Consider the following 19,732-nt stretch of genomic DNA (forward strand, 5'->3'; position numbering starts at 1 on the left):
TACTGCAGATGCTACAGGGTTTTCATAATGAAACAGAGTCACTAACTTCTCTTTTTGAAGTTCAGCGTGCAATTACAAAACAGAGCAGCACAACTATTTGTGGCTTAAACCCTCAGCAACATTTACAGCAGAGCACAGTGAACATGAAATATTATTATGTCACAGATGAGTGCATGGATTTCAAGCTGAAAATACTAGAAAATTAAATTACATTTTTATGTGATTTGTGGTGGATCAATTGCAATTCCACTTTGCATTTACCTGAAGCATGAAATATTTTGATTAAAATGTGTGAAAATATGGATTCATTTATCAGCCTCCAAATCGGTCCAAGACTTTTACAGATTGCTGCATAACAAATTCCAGCAAAACAAAACTCCCCTTGGGCCAACTAAATGAAATGCAACAGAAACAGTAAGACTACCACCACCAAAGCCCAACAAGCAAAACACCAGGCCAAATAACAATATTGTGTTTGTAATACTTGCAGCTGATTTATCACTAGGTTTCAACCACATCTAAAATGTAGAAGCTGTCTACCTATGAGTATATATACCTATGAGTATTTGCACTATGAAATCATAAAGCCAAAGTACAAAGGAAACACTAATACTTCATATTCTTGCCTTTCGAGAGGTAGTTTTGGGGTAACAGGTAAAGAAGTGAATGGCATCCCAAGAATAAATTTCCAGGATAATTTTTTTTATTTCTGGAAAAACAGCATGATAATTTCATTATCTTTGAACCAATCACAACAGAATGCGCCTGTACTGAATGAAATTTGATATATACAGTCCAAAAGTATCATTAACAGTTTTATGTAGAAAACACTCCAAATGTTTAAAAGTATTGATTGATTGAAAAGATAAAATTAATGGTATGCAAATTTGAGCAGTTAAATCATAAAGGGATAGAGTAACAATGGAAAATAAATGAAGTCTTTGAGGCCCTCAAAACTTTTACAGGTGAGAAGGACCAGGTCAGGATCACCTCCCCAAGGTGAATGGGACCTGTTTGCTTCAGTATCACCACAAACAGGACAGCACGTAGCTGATGCACACTCATCTGGCATTTTTCGCTTTATTTTATCTAAAAGGGGAAAAATCAGCAGAATTTTATTACCAGTACATTAACAGCTTTGGAAGATTCAAGTCTTACATCCTGTTTCAGTGACCTTTTCAATGACCAAAAAAATGCCATTTTCCTTGTCTAATGAAAATCAGAAATATCAGTTCAGCTAAATTACACTTTGGGTTATCTGGTATATGTGGTTTTGCATGTAGGCCAGTCCTGGAAGTGGCTTTCAAATAGTGCAAGTCTAAAAAGCAAAGCAGGCAAGTAGTTCCAGTTAATATAATGTGCTCCTTGTATTAAAGAGTTATTTAAACTATCATGGAATTGTCCAGGTTTCCTTTTACCAGGGATTTGTACTCCTAACTTACACACAGATCTGTCACTATATATGAATCTCAGAATCTATATAATATTTTTATGTAACTGGTCACTGCCACTGCAAAGAATCCTTGAATCAATGCCTCAAGCTTAAGTTTCTCTCTATACATTAGATATCTGACTTTTTTGAGTACTTATCTTTGTGCTAAATTATTACAGAATGATTTAAATGGCAAAAGACTTGGATACAGCAAGCATTGTTTTAAGTCTAATCAGAAACATTATCTGGGAAAAATCACTTCATGTGCTCTTACCGTAGGCAGTTGGGTACATGGCCTCGAATATATCCGATGGCCATCTGATGACCTCTGTTAGTAAGTATCAGTATTAAATACATTATTTATTGCAGCCATTGGTAAGAGCTCCCTAGAAGTAATCCTCCCAGCAGGAGCAAGTCTCCCAGCACTGAAGGCTTGCTCTGCCTCACTACACTGTATAAGCAGATAGCATCTCTGAAGTTTTGTGACAATAGTCTTTTTCAATCTGGAGTTATGAAGAGTTGCTATACAATTACTTCCATAACCTTAATAACCTGGCACATGCCAAATGAGGTATGCAAGTGCTGTGAAGCACTTCCTTACCTCATCAATCCCATGAGATTCAAACAAGGCCAAGCACAGGAGGGCTCAGTGCCTGTGCTGGGATAACCCCTAGCATCAACACAGGCTGGGGAGTGAATGGAGAGAGAACAGCCCTGACAAAGGATATCTGGGGTGCTGGTGGATGAGAGGATGACAGGTGCTGCTCAGAAAGGCGATTATTCTGGGCTACACCCAAAAGCAGCGTGGGCAGCAAGGAGGGAGGGGATTCTGCCCCTCTGCTCTGCTCTGGTGAGACCTCACCTGGAACCCTGCATCCAGCTCTGAGGTCCACAGCACAGGAAAGGCATGGACCTGCCTGTTGGAGCGAGTACAGAGCAGGGACACAAAAGTTGTTAAAGGGCTGGAGAATCTCTCCTGTGAAGAAAGCCTGAGAGATTATAGATTGTTCAGACTGGACAAAAGACTAAAGGGAAACATTATTGCAGCATTTGAATACTTTAAAAGGGGGCTTACAAAAACAAATGGGGACAGACCTTTTAGTAGTGGCTGCAGTTATAGGACAAGGAGTAATGGTTTTAAACCAGAGCATAGATTCAGGCTAGATAGAAGGAAGCCTTTTTTATAATGAGGATAGAGAAAAAAATGGAACATGTTACTCTGATTATAGATTTCCTATCCCTGGAAACATTCAGTGTCAGCTTGGACAGGGCTCTGAGCAACCAGATGTAGCTGAATCCACCCCTGCTCATGGCAGGGGCTTGGAATAGATGATATTTAAATGTTCCTTCTAGCCCAAACCATTCTATGGTTTGATAATACAGCTGATACACTGCAAAGATTAAGAGACAGATTCAACTTGTTTCAATATTGCCATTTTATATCTTAACAGTGAGTAAAAGAAATGTTAGGGACATTAGACATCACCTGCACAGATTGTCTTTAGCTGAAGCAGTAAGTAAGATATGTCAATCTCTCCCTCTCTTTTCCTTCATCTTGTCCCTTTGTGTTTTTCATCAACCGCCTTGCCCAGTGGCTACTTCATAAATGCATGATTCCAAAAATTCTTTCTGACATCTGTTTCCAATTCATCTTTGTCCATGCCCTTTTCAAGCTCCATATCCTATCATCAGTACATTGGGCCCAATTCACCCCTGATGCAATAACCTAGGCACTGGCTCTAGGGATGGTTTTGGTCTTGTCTATTGAGAGGGTTAATTTCTGTCTAAGCTAGTTAAAATGATATTTCAATGCAATTCCCTTTTAACTGTCATGTTCTATAAGATGCATCTGTACTTCTATAATTTCCATTTACTCCCAGGACCACTTTCATGGCTTTTATAAAATGCTATCTACTTCATGCTGCACTTCTTTTATTTGAAATCCCAGCAATACTCTTAGCTTTCCTGTGGTTATACTAGTCATAAGAGTTCAAAAGGAAACTTCCTGTTTAGTTGAAGGACTTCCAGGCATTATGAGAACTAAAAAGAAAAAGAAATAGCACACACATGAAGATACAGAACTAAAGCAAATATCCTCTGCCCATTCTTTACATATTCAATAAAAAACCAATGAATATGAAATGTTTTATCATTTAATGTCACATGCCTTTCAGGAAAGAAATTTTTGTAAAGAGGTCATTTAGAGATTACCTATAAACCTAATCTAAGTTGGGATGTCAGACAGTGATGATGAAATAAGAATATTTTCTGGGTCAGCTTGTGGTTCTTGCATTCTTTTATTATTTTTTCTTCACCTTTACTTCACCCTCTGCTTTCCACTTCAGTGTGGTTCTTCTTTTTGCTGCTTCTTAATCCTCCTTATCCATCCTCTCCAAAGTTCTCCCCTTTTCAATCCTGTAAATGCATGGCATGGCTTTGACAATGGCATTTGGCCATGTAATGCTATTTCTGAGCTGCAAATCAAGGTTTGGGACTTTGGAGGGGGCAGTAGGTAATAACTTCCTATTGCTCTCTGTAGTACTTCCTGCAATCAGCAGCCCCTTAACAAATGTAACCCTCGACAATACCCAGGTTCCAACATCTGATGCTTAACAACCTTTGACTGGTATTAAAGGGACTCAAATCATAACTGCCTAATAAAAATTTATGTCTTAAAAAGGGCAAGAAATAACAGCATAAGCTTGCAGTTGTTTGCTACAACACTGTTATGCACAGATATGCACCCAGAGAAATGCTTATAAATGTTTTAAAATTTTGCATGTTTGAAACAGTAGCAAGCTCCTCCATTCAAGTTGGAGCTTTGGCTTTTTAAACTAAATTATTAATACACCATTCTAAAATTATGTACCAAGAAAGAAATTTCATATTTTGAAAGCTTGACCAGAAGAACATTTTGTCTAGTTTTTCCACTGTTCTGTTAGCAACACTTACATATTTGCTCCCATATAAATATGGCCATGCCATAATAACTGAGGGAAATAAAATAGTTTTAAAATTTTAACACTAAGCCAAAATACTTCCTACTGACTGTGTTGAAAAGCTTCTAATACAAAATGAATGTGGCACCTGTATAGTTTGGACAGCAAAAATGCTCTCTGACAGTAAGCAAAAATGATGAAAAGTGAGTATGTAAAATTTCTGGGTGTTAATAACTGAAGTCACTTTAAGCTCTTGGGTTTGGAAAAGCATTAATAGGTAATGAGAAATGACCAAAACACTTCCACAAAGGAAAGAGGCTAAAGAAACTTTTCCCTGTTGTGTATCACAAGAAACAGATGGTAAGTAATAAGTTACCAAAATAAATTGGACTCATACCAAGAAAATAGGGAGGAAAGTGAGCCACTAAATCCCATGTCCCTGTGGCACATGGTCTGTTCACCCACTAGATGCATTTCTCTCCCTTTCAGTTTCTCCTTTAGAAATAAGTCAGGGAAAATGTTTTCTAATCATCCTTCCCCTGCACTCTTTATCATCTCTTTACACTTCACTGCTGCCTGCCTTTAGGAGGATTCAGTTTGCCCAGGAATTAATTCTTTTGGGTTCATGCTGTAATTTATTACCAATCTTCACAAAAAAAAAAAAAAAAAAAAAAAAAAAAAAAAAAAAAAAAAAAAAAAAAAAAAATCTGTGAAGAAGATTAGGTCTGCAGTGGTTAGCTACATTAACATTATGACATTGTTTAAAAATGAAGCTTGTACTATGGTATCTGCTCCATCCTATAGCAACTACATTCAATTGCAACCAAAAATCACCTGTTCTGCTTGCTCATATTCAGTGCAATTTGTAAGGTTCCTCTGAAGATACATAAAACTGACCTCAGATTCCTTATTTAGAAAAGGAAGAGGCAGGCTGGGTTCTATCATAGGTAAGAGATTATACAGTATAAAATTTCATAATCAAACAATACATATATAGAAAGTTCTCTGAAAAATTACTTTCTGTGCTGTGATCCTTCTATTTAGTTCTTTCAACATAAAATAAATTGGAATTGTTCTTTTAACAAAAAATAAAAGTGAAATTAAAATGTGAAGAAAATTCCCCTTTGATTTTATTTGTGTAATACATTATGAAAACGGACCACAGCATGTGCCACTGAATTCAAGCTTTGTGCTGGGGGCACATCTGAGAGCTTGGGCCTTGGGAAGAAAAGCCAGGTAGAGAAGGCAGGCCAGCCCCTTCCAACTTCCTGTTGCAACAAGCCATAAAGATGGCATAAGGCTCATGTTAATGGAGAGTGCCTTTTTTTGCCATCACACAAGCAGCTAAGCAAATCTGTATGGGAAGAAATGCTGAACATGCATTGCATTCCAGTGGGGTGGACATCCCAGTGACTTTCACCAGGGCCAGGCTTGGGCAACAGATCCACTCCACCAAGGTAGTGCCAGGCATGTGAACATGAGTGACTTAGTGGGTTGACCTCAGCTGGCCACCACGTGCCCACCAAGTCACTCTACTGCTCCCATCCTCAACTGCATGGGGGGACAAAATATGGCAAATGCTAATGGCATAAAGACATAATGACAGGAAGATCCTTCCTTTATTACCATCACAGGCAAAACAGACTGTACTTGAAAAATTTGATCTACTGCCAATCAAAGGCCAGAGTGGAATAATGGGAAATAAGGACAATATGTTATCACAGATGTGCACCAACATCGTTGACAGCTCCGCTTTGGTAAGCAGCAGATCCATCTTTCAGAAAATGGCTTTATCTGACATGGGGACAACTTCTGGCATCTTGTCATAGGTGTCATCCCCACAGCCCCCACCCCTTTGCCACATAAACTGGACACATGCAGTTACCCATCTAATTTTGGGACCCTAGGAAATCTGCAAGTTTCCTAGTCCAAGCCTACACCAAAAATTGCAAATCACTCCCTGGCAAAAGCAAAGAGCACAGCAGTGACCTTAATCTATCTTCTATTTCTGTGCACCAGTTTCTACAAAATGAAAATGCAGGACATGTAGGTCACAGTTGATCGTATGTGGTCTTATCAGCACAGCTGGGAGACCATCTTCCACCACACAGCAAAGACTCAGGTAAATTAGAGAAAATACAAATCATAGAATTCCAGAATGGTTTATGCTGTAAGAGACCTCAAAGATCATCTACTTCTACATCCTCTGCCATGGATAGGGACACCTCTCACTAGACCAGATTGCTCAGAGCCCCATCTGACTCAGTCTTGAACACTCCTGAAAATGGGGCATCCACAGCTTCTCTGGGAAACCTATTCCAGTGCCTCATCAACGTTACAGTAAAGAATTTCTTCCTACTATCTAATTTAAATCTACTATCTTTCAGTCTGAAGCCATTCCCTTTTGTCTTGTAATAAGTCTTTCTCCAGGTTTCTTACAGGCTCCCTTCAGCTACTATAAGGCTGGAATTCGGTCACCTCAAAGCCTGCTCCTCTCCAAGTTGAACAATCCCAATTCTCTCAGTCTTTCCTCTCAGAAGAAGTGCTCCATACTACTGATCACCTTGGTGGCCCTGTTCTGGACTTACTCCAACAGGCTGATTCCTGTGCTGGGGATCCCAGAGCTGGATGCAGTGCTCCAGGTGGGATCTCACCAGAGCAGAGCAGAGGGGCAGAATCCCCTCGCTCCCCTGCTGCCCACGCTGCTTTGGGAGCAGCCCAGGACACGTTTGGCTTTCTGTGCTCTGAGTGCTCATGGCTGGATTGTATCCAGCCTCTCATCCACCAGAGCCCCAAATCCTACTGGGCAGGGCTGCTCTCAATGCCTTCATTCCCAGCCTGGACTGGTAACAGGGGTTGTCCCATCCCAGGGGCAGCACCTTGCACTTGATCTTGTTAAACCTCACTATATTCCCATGGGTCCACTACTCGAACTTATCCAGGTCCCCCTGGATGGCACCTGTGAAGGATGGCATCCTGTCTTCAGGAGTGTCACTGCACCACTCAGCTGGTGCCATCTGTAAATTTACTGAGAGTGCACTCGATCCTTTTGTCTATGTCATAATGAAGATATTAAATGACACTGGCCCTAGTACAGACCCATGAGGGCACCACTTACCACTGATTCCACTGGGACTCTGAGCCATTGACCACCAATTACCCTCTGGATGGGACAATCCAACAAATTCTTGTCCATCTAACAGCTGATCTGCAGAGTCCATCCCTCTCCAATTTAGAGAGAAGGATGCTGTGGGGGACCATGTCAAAGGCCTTACTGAAGTCCAGACCCATGACATCTGTAGCCCTTCCCTTATGTAGGCCTACTGATGTAGCCACTCCATCACAGAAGGCCACCAGGCTGGTCAGGCAGCACTTTCCCTTGCTGCAGTCGTGCTGGCTGCCTCAATTCTCCTCCATGTCCTCCATGTGCCTTAGCAGAGCTTCTAGGAGGATCTGTCCCACAAAGTTCCCAGGTGTGGAGGTGGGGCTGACAGGTCAGTACTTCCCAGGGCCCTCCTATAATTATACCCTCATTAGTGATGGGTACAGCAACCATTTCTCCTGTCACCTGGGACCTCATCTGGCTGCTATGAATTTTTAATATGATCGAGTGGCTTGGGAACTGCATCTGACAATTCTCTCAGGACTCTGGAATGCATCTCATTGGGTCTCAGAGATTTATACATATTTAGGTTCCTCGGGTGGTCATGAACCTGTTCTTCACTTAGAGTGGGAAGGACTTTGTTCTCCCAGTTCCCATCCTGCTGTCCATCCAGTCAAGACTTGTGGGAAGAGGGGCTGCCAGTGAAGACAGAGGCAAGAAAGTTGTTGAGTACCTCAGCCTTTTCATCATGATGAACTGATCATAGTTTTTAGTTCATAGTTTTTCCAGTCAATATAGATGAAGCAGAGTGGTACAAGTTTGTCTGATCAAACAATTTCCTGTTAAAGAGAAAGCCAATACCATAGCTTTCTGCTCTTATTGTAATACGTACCTTTTTTCTTAGAATCTTATGGCACTATGATAAAGCTCTCTGCTCTGTATTTCCAACATTTAAAGCTTCCACTCATAGATCAAATTTTCCTTGAAAACACACCACAGAGCACAGGTGCTGAAAGCTCATGAAATATTCATTTAAACATGATTTAAAAGATTCATTGCGTGTCTGAGAGACAAATAATAACGTCCTGCATGCACAGTTAATAAGTGATGGCGGAAGAAAATAGTTAAAAATATACTAATATATACAAATGCTTTTCTAATAGTTTTCCTTCCTTGGTCTGTGAATTCAGACAAGAGCAACAATGAAGCTTGTTACACTGGCAGTCTTTTTTCTAGAAATCAGTGAGTCAATTTATTTATAACCTTATTTCTTATCCCCCTAGCCTTAAAAGAAATGACCGAATACCATGTTTTCTGTTGGAGCTGAGTATCAAAAAAAGGAGAAATGGATGGCAATAAACAGCATATGTAAAAAGTGCATTAATACCAGAAAATGTAAATGTTGAGCCTTAGGTTTACTGTTCTGCTGCAACACTTTCCTTGTTTAATCCTTCTTTTGTCTAAGTAATACAATCCAGGTTTTAGTGCTGTTTCCCACTTGGAGATTTACTCTTAGGTGTGAGTGTGATCAGAACTGACCTCAGATTATACCAAATTATAAACTACTTGGAACAAAGTCCCCCATTTTCTGTACTTTTGTACTGAACACTGGCATAACTGGCTTGCGTATCACTGTGACAAGCTCAAACCTAAATGACAACAAACCTAAACAGATGCATTTTAATTCCTCTAACAAGACAAAGTCATTGTTGGCTGCTGGCTTTCAAATCTAGACATTTCTTATTTTTTAAAAATGGTTTTCTCATCTCTTCTGTCCACAAAAACATATCCTTTCCATGCAAATAACGTACTCAACAAATTGTAACAAAAGATTTTGCTAATTAGAACAATGTGTTGTACTATCATAAATTGAAGACTATTTTAGTATTCATAGCTTTTTTGCAAGTTTTGGCAAACCTAAGTTTAAATTGTTTTCCAATAGCACAGCTGGTCTCCAAGCATTGTCCAACAACAAGTCTGCAAGTTGGACATGGTCTTAAAATATTACTCTTGTACTTAAAAGTCATGACAGGGAGTAATAATCATCAGTCTCTAAAGTATTCAGGATCCCATTAAGTTGAATATAAAGATTTCAAATATGTATGTTACAAACTATGTATTATCATAGATGTACTTCCTCATTTCTTCAGTAGCTGTGATTACTGGAAATGTTAAAGACATCTACCACAGAGTGATATACTTTCTCAGTAATATATTATGACTGAGCTTACAAAATTATTTCAAATACATTAATAACAAATCTGAATTTATAATAAAAAAATATTTTGGGTTAAGAAAACAAATACACCACAGAGATCTGACCTATTGGCTTACCCAAGCCCTCCTGTAGAGACTCTTAACCAGTGTTATGAGTCAGTCACTAGGTCAGTACAGGTACATACATACGACATTCTACGTAAACTGTTGGAGGAACCTTACAGTCTCTTTTTATAAAACTTGAACTCTTTTTGTCAAAACTCATGGGAGCCTGCATCTTTATCAGATGAGTCTCTTTTTCAGCCTGTTCAGTTATTATTGATATATGTTTATCAAAATTCAACTGAATTAATTGTTTTCTTGATTGTTACTTTCATTTTTTTGTATGTCAGTTTTTCACTAACTGGTATTTAAATTGTCAGAGTTCCTGAGAAGGTGAAAATGTTAGCATTACTAATGTTTTTAAAAATGCTAACACATGTAATGTTTTGTGTAACAAAGAAATACTTTTTTTTTTTTTTTTTAAGGATCACAGAATGAATGACTAAATTAAAAAAAAAAAAAAGAAAAAATAAGAATACACAACTTCTGTGTCATGCTTGCTAGGACACACACACACAAAAAAGGTCCTTAGCAGAAAAAAAACTTGACTACTATCTTATTATTGCAAATGACAGTATTTTTCCTTTTGTAAAAAAATCCATTTGTGTTTCATTCATATCTGCAAGGATTAAGCTTTAGAAAATAAACATCCAGCAGAAGCTCTTCTTTATGTATTTCTTACTTATTTCTTACTTTACTGGTATTATGACAACTTGGTGCAGAAAGATATTATAAATGTCTCAGTAACAGGATGCTAGATTTCCTTAATTCTTATGAAAAGGTCTATTTTACTAGAAAGATTCATTAAATCACATCATAATACAACTCAAAATCTTATTTTGATTATATTTTGTCCTTAGTTACTTTGGTGAAGCCCAACAATATATTTGAAGCATATCTAGGTGTGTATACATGAAAATATTTCTCCTGTATTCTTTTCACAATTTGTAGAAACAAAACAGGTCAAGGAAAAACCTACATCTCTGTGACAAGGTTGATTTTTTTTTTCCTACTCTCCTCTTTCACAATCTGACTGACTAACTTTGGGGATAAGCATTTTTTCAGGCAGCCTGGGCCACCCAACTGGTTCAGTGCTGCACTGTAGAAATGTTTGTATTTGACTTATTACAGGGATGATGCAGGAATGATCAGCAAAGGTGGGTTAGGATGTTTTTTCCCAGAAACAGCAGAGTTAAATAAAATTACATCAGCACTGGAATTTGAAGAGTGTTTGTTTATAGCTGCATCTCCTGACTGATCCTGAGATCGATACCTGCATAGCTGACAAGCACTTTGGCTGCCAAAAGGATTTGTCATTACAGTTTATCTAGAGTATGCTGTTCTGCTGTAGATTTTCCACACAGATATAGAAAAATGGTTTGTTCTGAAATCATAGTTGTAGACAGTAGAGAAGCACTTCCATATATATTCATAAAAGCCATCCAACACATTCCTTTCAAGTCACCACATAAGTAGAAGCAATTCATTAACACTCTGAACAATTTGTACTGAGTTGTGCCTGTCCATAAAAAATAAAGCTTGACATTTTAATTTTTTCATTGCTTCTGGCATGCTTAACTGATTCTTTTCATCTCTGCTCTCTGTCAAGTACAAAACTGCACCTGCTGGCTACATCAGAAAAGTAAATTTTTCATCTGTCTTTTAATGAAAGGTGTATCGGTTCTTTTAATGGCTAACAGTGAACATTAGAGTAAATTATTTTGCCTTTCTGCTTATTACAGTAGTATTTTGCTTAGACTTAGTGTGTCTCCTTTTTAGAGAAATCCACAATTAATTAAAAGACTTCATACTGTGAATTACTGACTACTTTTCCAAATAAGTTCTTCTCATTGTGAAGAATTTTAATCTTATTTCTAGTCTGATTTTATTACTTTAGACAACAATACCTATTTTTTTTCAATATTAATCGGTCCTCTGCTGTCAGAGATATTATTTCCAATGAATTAATGAATAAGCTCCCTCTAAACATTTAATCATTTAAGTTAAAGCAAATAAGAAATTTTTAACTTTCAGTATGAAATTATTTTACTTTTCCTTTTTCTGAATTTGTAATTTGCATCCTGAAGATCAATTATAAAGAAAAGATATTTTCCAGTGACAGCTCACTAGATGTTGGTACTCTTAGTCACTGCTTGTGAGGGGGCTGACCCTGGCTGGATGAAAGCCCATGAAAGATGCTCTATCACTCTCTCTCCTCAGATGGACAGGGGAGAGAAAATATAATGAAAGGCTTGTGAGTTGAAGAGACCCCTCATCAATTACCATCACAGGCAAAACAGACTGGATTTGGAGAAATTAATTTATTACCAATCAAATAAGAGTAGGAAAATAACAAATAAAAACTAAATCTTAAATCATCTTCTTCCACTCCTCCCTTCTTCCTGGGTTCAGCGTTACTCCCAATTGCTCTACCTCTTCTCCAGGCTAAATAACCCAAAGTCTATCAGTCTTCCTTCCATGCACCTTCCTTCTAAAGAAGGTGCTCCATCCCTCTGCTCCGTTTCGAGGACCTTCTCTGGACCTGCTCCAATGGGTCTGTGTCTTTTTTGTACTGAGGACTCCAGAGGCAGATGCAGTATTCCAGTTGGGGTCCCACCAGAGCAAACTAGAGAATCACTTTCCTTAACCCACAGGCCACACTTTTGATGTGACCAGGATACAGTTGGCTTTCTGGGCTATCACCAGCTCATGGCCAAACTCTCATACCCCAGTACCCATTAAGATACCCCAGTACCCACGAAGTCCTCAGCAGACAGATCTTGATCTGTTCATCCTCCAGCCTACATGGATACTGGGGGCTGACACGACCCCCAGGTGCTGTACTTTGCACTTGGCTTTACTGAACCTCATGAGTTTCCCATGGACCCACTTCTCAAACATGTGCTGGTCCCTCTGGATTGCATCCTTCAGGAGTGTCACCACACCCACTCAGCTTGCTGTCATCTGCAAACCTGCTGAGGGTGAGCTTGATCCCTTCATCTATGTCATTAATGAAGATATTAAATAACACTGTTCCCAGTACAGACCCCTGAGGGCACCATATGCCACTGACCTCCATCTGTTGATCAGTTCCCTTTCACTTGGATGTGACCATCCAAATAACTCCTACTCCACTGAAGAGTCTATCCATATCTCCCCAATTCAAAAAGAGGTGGTGAGAATGCAGTCAAATGCCCTACAGGACTTAGATAGCTAAACGTCTGTAGCCCTTAGCTTGCCCACTGATGTAGTCTCTCTATTGTAGAAGATCACAAGTTGGTCAGCCATACTGACTGTCTCAAATCTCCTCCCTGTCCTCCACGAGCCTTAGCAGAGCTTCTAGGAGAATCTTCCCAGGCACAGAGGTGAGACTGACAGGTTGGTAGCTCCCAGGCTTCTTCTTTCTACCCCTTTTTAAAATCTGTTGGTTCAGTGTTACCCTTTTTCTTGTCAGGAGGGACTTCCCCTGACTGCCACGACTTTTTGAGTATCATGGAGAGTGGGTTGGCAACTACAGCAGCCAATTCCCTTAGTACTCTGGGATGCATCTCATTGGGTCCCATAGACTTACCTATATTCAGGTTCCTTGAGTGCTCATAGATTTGATCCTCATTTACAGTGGGATGGACTTGGCTTCCCATGCTGTCCATCCACTTGAAAGTTGTGGGAAGAGAGGTAGCTACTGACTGAAGTGAAAAAGTTTAGTGCCTCAGCCTTCTGCTTGTCTCTTGTTACCAGCTGGCCAGTCTGTGTTCATCAGGGGCTGTATACTTTCTTTAACCTTTCTTTTCTGTCTGATTCTGTTGAAGAGCCCTTATTATTCTTTGTATCCCTTACCAAGTTCAGCTCCCTCTGCGCCTTGGTCTTCCTGGCCTCACACCTACACAACTAGGTAATGTCTCGTTGAAATCTTCCCAGGCTACTTATCTCTGTTTCCATTATTTATGCATTTCCTTCTTTCCTTTTTGCTTAACCAGCAGGTTTTGATTCACCCATGCTGACCTCTTGCTCTGCTTCCCAGATTTCTTAAATGTGGGGAATGAGAGCTCCTGTGCTCCATGGATAGATCTTCCAGTCCTGTTCTGCTCACTTGTCCCAGTTTCACTGATTAACTTTTCAAAGAGCCAAAATGTTGCTTCCTTAAAATTCAAGGGGAAGAGTGACTTCACTCTTCTCCTGACCCATGATTGCTACTGAATTTCCTCCCAACTTGCCTCACTTTCACAGATGTCCTTATACAACTGGTATGAAGCCCTGGAATCTAGTTATCAAGGAAATGAGAATGGGGTTTAAGGTTCTTCTGGGATGGAGGGGTTGCCTAGGGAAGGGCAGCCTACACCCCACACCAAGACTTCCTGAATTAAATAAAAAGAATTTGGTGATTTCCTTTTGAGAGGAATGGAGGGCTCAATATGCCCTCCAGACCCAACCCACAGGGAGGTGTGCTGCCTCCCTGAGGCCCCTGTAAGAGACACCACCAAGACACAACCCAGCCTGGCACACCCAGTGATTATCAACCTCTACTGGCTGCTCAGGTAGGCAGCAATGAAATTCCATCAAGAAGGCTTCAAAGGTCAAACACATCCTCAGTGTCTTGAGACAGCTGGTTGAGGGATCTGGAGTACAAGAGAACTTGTACTCCAGATCTTCTGTTCTCTCTGTCCTCCCATTTGCAGGGAATGATGAGGTAAGAAACAGGAAAATCATGAAGAATAATACCTGGCTTAGAGACTGGTGTGACCAACAGAATTTTGAGGGTTTTGATCACAGGTCAGTTTATACAACACTAAGCCTACTGGCAATGAATAGGGAAAACAATCTTAAATCAGGACTTACTAGGACTTGTTGGGAGCTTTAAACTCAGTTTGAAGGGGTGTAGGGACATAGACAATTGTTTAACTCCAGTATTAACATTTAACTCAAATCATCATTGTATTTGTGAAAAAGGAAAACCAAAGTATTCCGTAGGCATTAGAGATTTCTACAAAAAGACACTATCATAATGTTCTGGTTTTCACGTGCTAATTTATCAAAGAAGGAGACCAACACACACAACTTTTACTTAGGAAAGTCAGTGCTGTGAACCAGGAAGGAAATAAACACTTCTATGAGAATTTCTGTCACTGACTGGCTTTTTTCTTATCTCTTAATATAATCATCATATTAATCTCATCACGCAAGATTTTCTAGGAATGATAAGAACCCTATGTAAAGAAAAACAAGCTCTCACATTGATGTTGTTATGATCATGTAAACACCACTGAGAAACACACAAACACATCTGTTGGAAGTTCTTTTTTTTCATAATTGCCTATTATTTTTCTGTCTTATGTAATTTTTCCCATTACTGCTTGCAAGATTGCATAAGAAGTTAGTCAAAATATCAGACAAACAATATCTAGAGACAGCTGTGTTATCCGAAAGCTCTTACAACTCCCTTTTTTTAAAACAAATATAATTTACAAGCAACAGTGAGATAGATGTGCTTAAAGAAGTGTAGTATACACATCCAATATTTCAGAAATTAAAGGAAAAACCTCTTGTCTTGAGGATAAGTTGCAGAAATTCCTGGACCTTCACTCTTTATCTCTCCCAAGCAAGGCAGCAGAATGATTCTGGTTTTACTCATTTCTCAAAGTACTGCTCTTGGCTGGCTATGAGGTGCAATTTATGTTCTACTTTTTTCTCACCTGTCTACAAAAACCATTTTCATGCAACAAAAGGGACATAGTCCTGCAATAATAAACCCAGTCCCTCAAAATATGAAAAGTTCTAGGCCACCTTCATCATACCTGTATGATGATTCTCATCTTATTTGTATAACCTGACAGGAGAATGATTACCTCAAAAGTAAGAAAACACTTGCTTCAGAATTTCTAAATATTTGGCATTAGAAAAGACTGGGCAACTTAAATACAGCCATGAAACAATACCACTCAGCTGATGAACACAGTGCACATGTGATTTCTTAACAAAACTCTCCCACCATGTGGCAATGAGAACAGTGCCATACATGAAAAGATGCAAGGGCATAGAGAACAGGAGCAGACTAGCACCAGTTGACTCCAGCACAGGGCTCTCTCCTGCAGCAGGTTACATGGTCAGGTCCATTTAGCCCAGCAGCTCCAGCCTCAGCTAACAGGAGAGCTCTTTGACCAGCTCTTTGACTTAGAGACATGTCAAATCATTTAAGACCAGAAATGAAAGTCAGCTTGCTTGTGCTCCCCAGGGCTATCCCAAGACAGATTATTACAAATCCCTTGCCAAAATTATGACTGATGGAGAAACTTGCTCTTTAGGATTATTTGCCACCATAAAACAGGCAATTGAGATAAAATCCTTTCTATTTTCTCCCAACTAAAAACCATCAGCATGTAATTGCTAGCAAAGATGAGGATGTACTACAGTTTTCATGCACTGCTCTACAGGATACTGAGCCAGTAACACCACCTGCTGCTGCTGCTTCTGCTTCAGTTGTGTTCTGTGCTAATACAGATACAGAAATTTTAGGTTGCAGCACGTAAATACTGCATGAGATATATCACAAATAGCCCTACAAAATACAGTGTGTTTCTATAACAGGTGCCATACATTTTTTCAGATTCAGGATTCTAGCAATTGTGCTTAGCAAGGTTTACCATATACATTTTTACCACATGTCTTTTTGCACATCTCACTTGCAAGTGCACACCTTTCTGCACCTGTGAGCATTATGCTTTCAATGTTATTACCAGTTTGAGCAGTGGATAGGTATTTTGCTTCTAAACACATACATACAGCCTCTGAAAAAAACATGGTTCACAGCATATCTACTGTGAAATAGTGTGAGAAATGCTGCCTCTGCAAAAATATGCGCCCAATACTCATGCCTACTTTAAGACTACGTCAGACAAGTGACACAGCAACCACAGTATGATTTTATATGCACATGTAAAATTACTGTTTGTGATATTACTGAAAGGAAAGCCATAATTAGAACATGGAAAGAAAGAGATCTGAGCAAACCTCCATATAAAAATCTGTCTGATAATTAAAGAATTGATACTGCTCTCTGCTTCAAAAATCATAAACAAGTTATCTGAAGAAAGCTAATAACAACAGTTGTAGTGTATTTGACTTATTTCATGTCACATTTAAAATAAAATATTGATTTCATAATAAAAAATCAATGAAGATTTTGATTTTTTTTTGATGTGGTTTTTAAGAAAAATGGATGATGTTATGAAAGGTGTGACAACACCATATGACAAGAGAGAAGGAAGAACAGTGACTTTTACCACGTGGTAGAAAGATCCATGATCTTTCTCGAGATTCCTACCTTACATCCCTCAAAAAGATTGTTATTGGATTTTACTCTCCTAGTTTTCCTTTGCAATGCATTCATGTGTTAGCTTGTTAAATGAATGCCATTATTACGAATTAAGTAATTTTCATTTCTTATTCTAATTTTCCTAAGCTTGTCTCCTTCATTAAATTGATAGAAACCACCTTCTCCTATTTGCATTTGAGAAGTCTAGGTCTGGACAATTTAGATTTTAAAATACCTTATGGAATCAAAGCTGGACAGCAGACTGAAGTGATGGCAAACACTGAATTAAAGCTCTGAGTACTGTTACTAGGCTTTCATTTTTTCCTGTATTAATATATTCACACCTCACTAAATGTAATCTCAAAGAATGTTACTTTTACATTACAAACACAGATCACTTCTGTCCAGTTCTGGCTAGTTTACTAGGTTTTCCTCAGTAGGGTGTGAAGCATAGTGCTTTTTAGGTGTCCAAAAATGCTTCACAGATTTTACATTCCTAATATAAATGTAAAAAATACTGCTGGCTGAATATACTAATAAATTTATTGTTATGCCATTTCTCTTAGCAGTTTCCAAACAGTGCTGCAAAATTTAAAGTTACTTGTTTCCCACATTTTGCAAGTTTACCTTTTTCAACATTAATTTTTTTCTGACGAGTTATTAATGTGAAATTATTACACTGACAAAAACACCTTACTATAAGACACAGGCTAGAGACATTCTCATTAAAACATAATTGATTCAGTGTTTGTACTGCAATTTAACAGAGACCCTGGAACCTATTGGGTTGTCAGACTTTGCAGAAAAACAATGTTTTTCCACCACATTTTAAAACTGCACTTCTGGCCAAAGATAGCATTGTATTTCAAAAGCTGCATCTTTCCATGGCATAGCCATATCATATGACGATATTCATGAGACACGAGGAAGACAAGAAAGCACTTCTGAAGGAGAAGACAAAGAACGAGATGCAAAATGTTGGGTACTGAAACTGAATATTAACTGCTGAAACTCAGATGCTGCTTAAGATTTCCAGAGCTGAGAATTATAACAAAGCTGAAATTTACATGTATTTCAGTTACATGCAGTTTCACTGAGTACAGCATCCAGTTTGGAGGTGCTAACATGTTCAGGAGACACTGACAAGCCCAGAGGAGAACTGCTGTGCTCTGCTATCAGAAGTGAGTTCATACTAGGAAAATCAAGCTAAGTGAGGTAACACATACACACCAACCACAACCCCTTAAAATGACTTGTTATTTCCTTTAATATTTTATGTGCAATATTTGATTTGCATTATCTTACTTCTCATATGCAGTACCTCATTAAAGAATGACAAAAACATACTAAAGTAGCTCATAACAGGTGTATGATCTGTATAGTAGTGATAAAGACATCAGGAATTTTCTTTTTAAAAGAAAAACCTGCAGCTATGCAATGTGATCTGCACATTGTTCCAGTGATTTTAAAAGCAGTTTTCAACATATGAGTAAGGGAAGTATTGTGGAGTCCTAGCACATGAGCAGAATCCACCTGCCAAAAAACTGATTTGGGCAGCAAAGATCTCACACAGATGCAGAACGAATTACTGCCTCCTGCTGCAAGTGCCTGGACTTAGTGCACTTTGCAACAGCTCTCGTGGGATTAAGTACAGTCAAACAATACCAAATGTAAAGTGCATCATGAAAAACACATGGAGGCATGAGGGGAAAGCATGATTAAGAATTTAAGATGATTTTGTTTTTTTGCCTTTTCTGTAGGGAATACCTCATGAAGCTTTAGACCCTGGATGTGTATTTGTATGAAACAAAATCTTTACTTACTGTAAAGGTTTACATATAGTGGTCATCTGATGGGACTTTTGTTATAATTATTCTTATTATTTTGGTTTAAATACTAGAATACGTATACAGGGAAACATACATATCTGTTTAATACCCATTAGTAGATGTAAATAGAAATTAAAATTTAAAATCTGTTTTGTCTGTTTTTTTCTGTTCTGTGGAAGTACTTTTTGTATTTCAGATGAAATAAGCAGGTTTTTTTAATATGGCATTTGCTGTTGGCCATTGAGATTATTTTGGCACAAGCTTTGTAAATAACAGATTTATTATCAGATTTTCTTCACTGACTAGGTGTTTTTTTAAAACTCTAAGTCCCTACAATTCTTCTTGTGAGAATAAAAGGATTTTCTCTCATAAAATAATTAAAAACACTGAGGACTTTTTTTCAACTAGTAAGAATATTAATTGGGTTCACCATCAAAATGTGATAACATGTAAAATATCTTGTTTTGCATGTTAATGCTCCATAATTGCACAGAGCTTTTCAACTTCAAAGCTCTTTACATGAATTAAGTGGCTGTCCCTGGAGGCCTTAAGCAACACTTTCTTCGCCTTCAAAAAGAAGATTTGCACCAGACAAAAGCTTTGGGAAAAACACAGGACTGGGGTTTGTTTTTTCAGTCTACTGCCATTGCACAGTGAGATAAAATATCACTACCACTTTGCAGATGGAGAAAAAAGGGGAACTTAATGGCACCATCCTCGCTCATCTCAAAACTCTGTGCTGTAAGTCGGTAGTGATGCACTGAGCAAGTGAGAAACAAAATGCAACTCAGTTTTCCAGAG

At 38.6% G+C, this 19,732-nt stretch overlaps 1 protein-coding gene across 2 annotated transcripts in view; it reads right to left on the reverse strand.

Moving 5' to 3' along the window:
• Positions 1-19,732, reverse strand: part of PRR16 (proline rich 16) — a 138,676-nt gene that overhangs the window by 23,894 nt on the left and 95,050 nt on the right. The window lies entirely within an intron of this gene.

This window comes from Prinia subflava, chromosome Z (genome assembly GCF_021018805.1).
Source record: "Prinia subflava isolate CZ2003 ecotype Zambia chromosome Z, Cam_Psub_1.2, whole genome shotgun sequence".
NCBI lineage: Eukaryota > Metazoa > Chordata > Aves > Passeriformes > Cisticolidae > Prinia > Prinia subflava.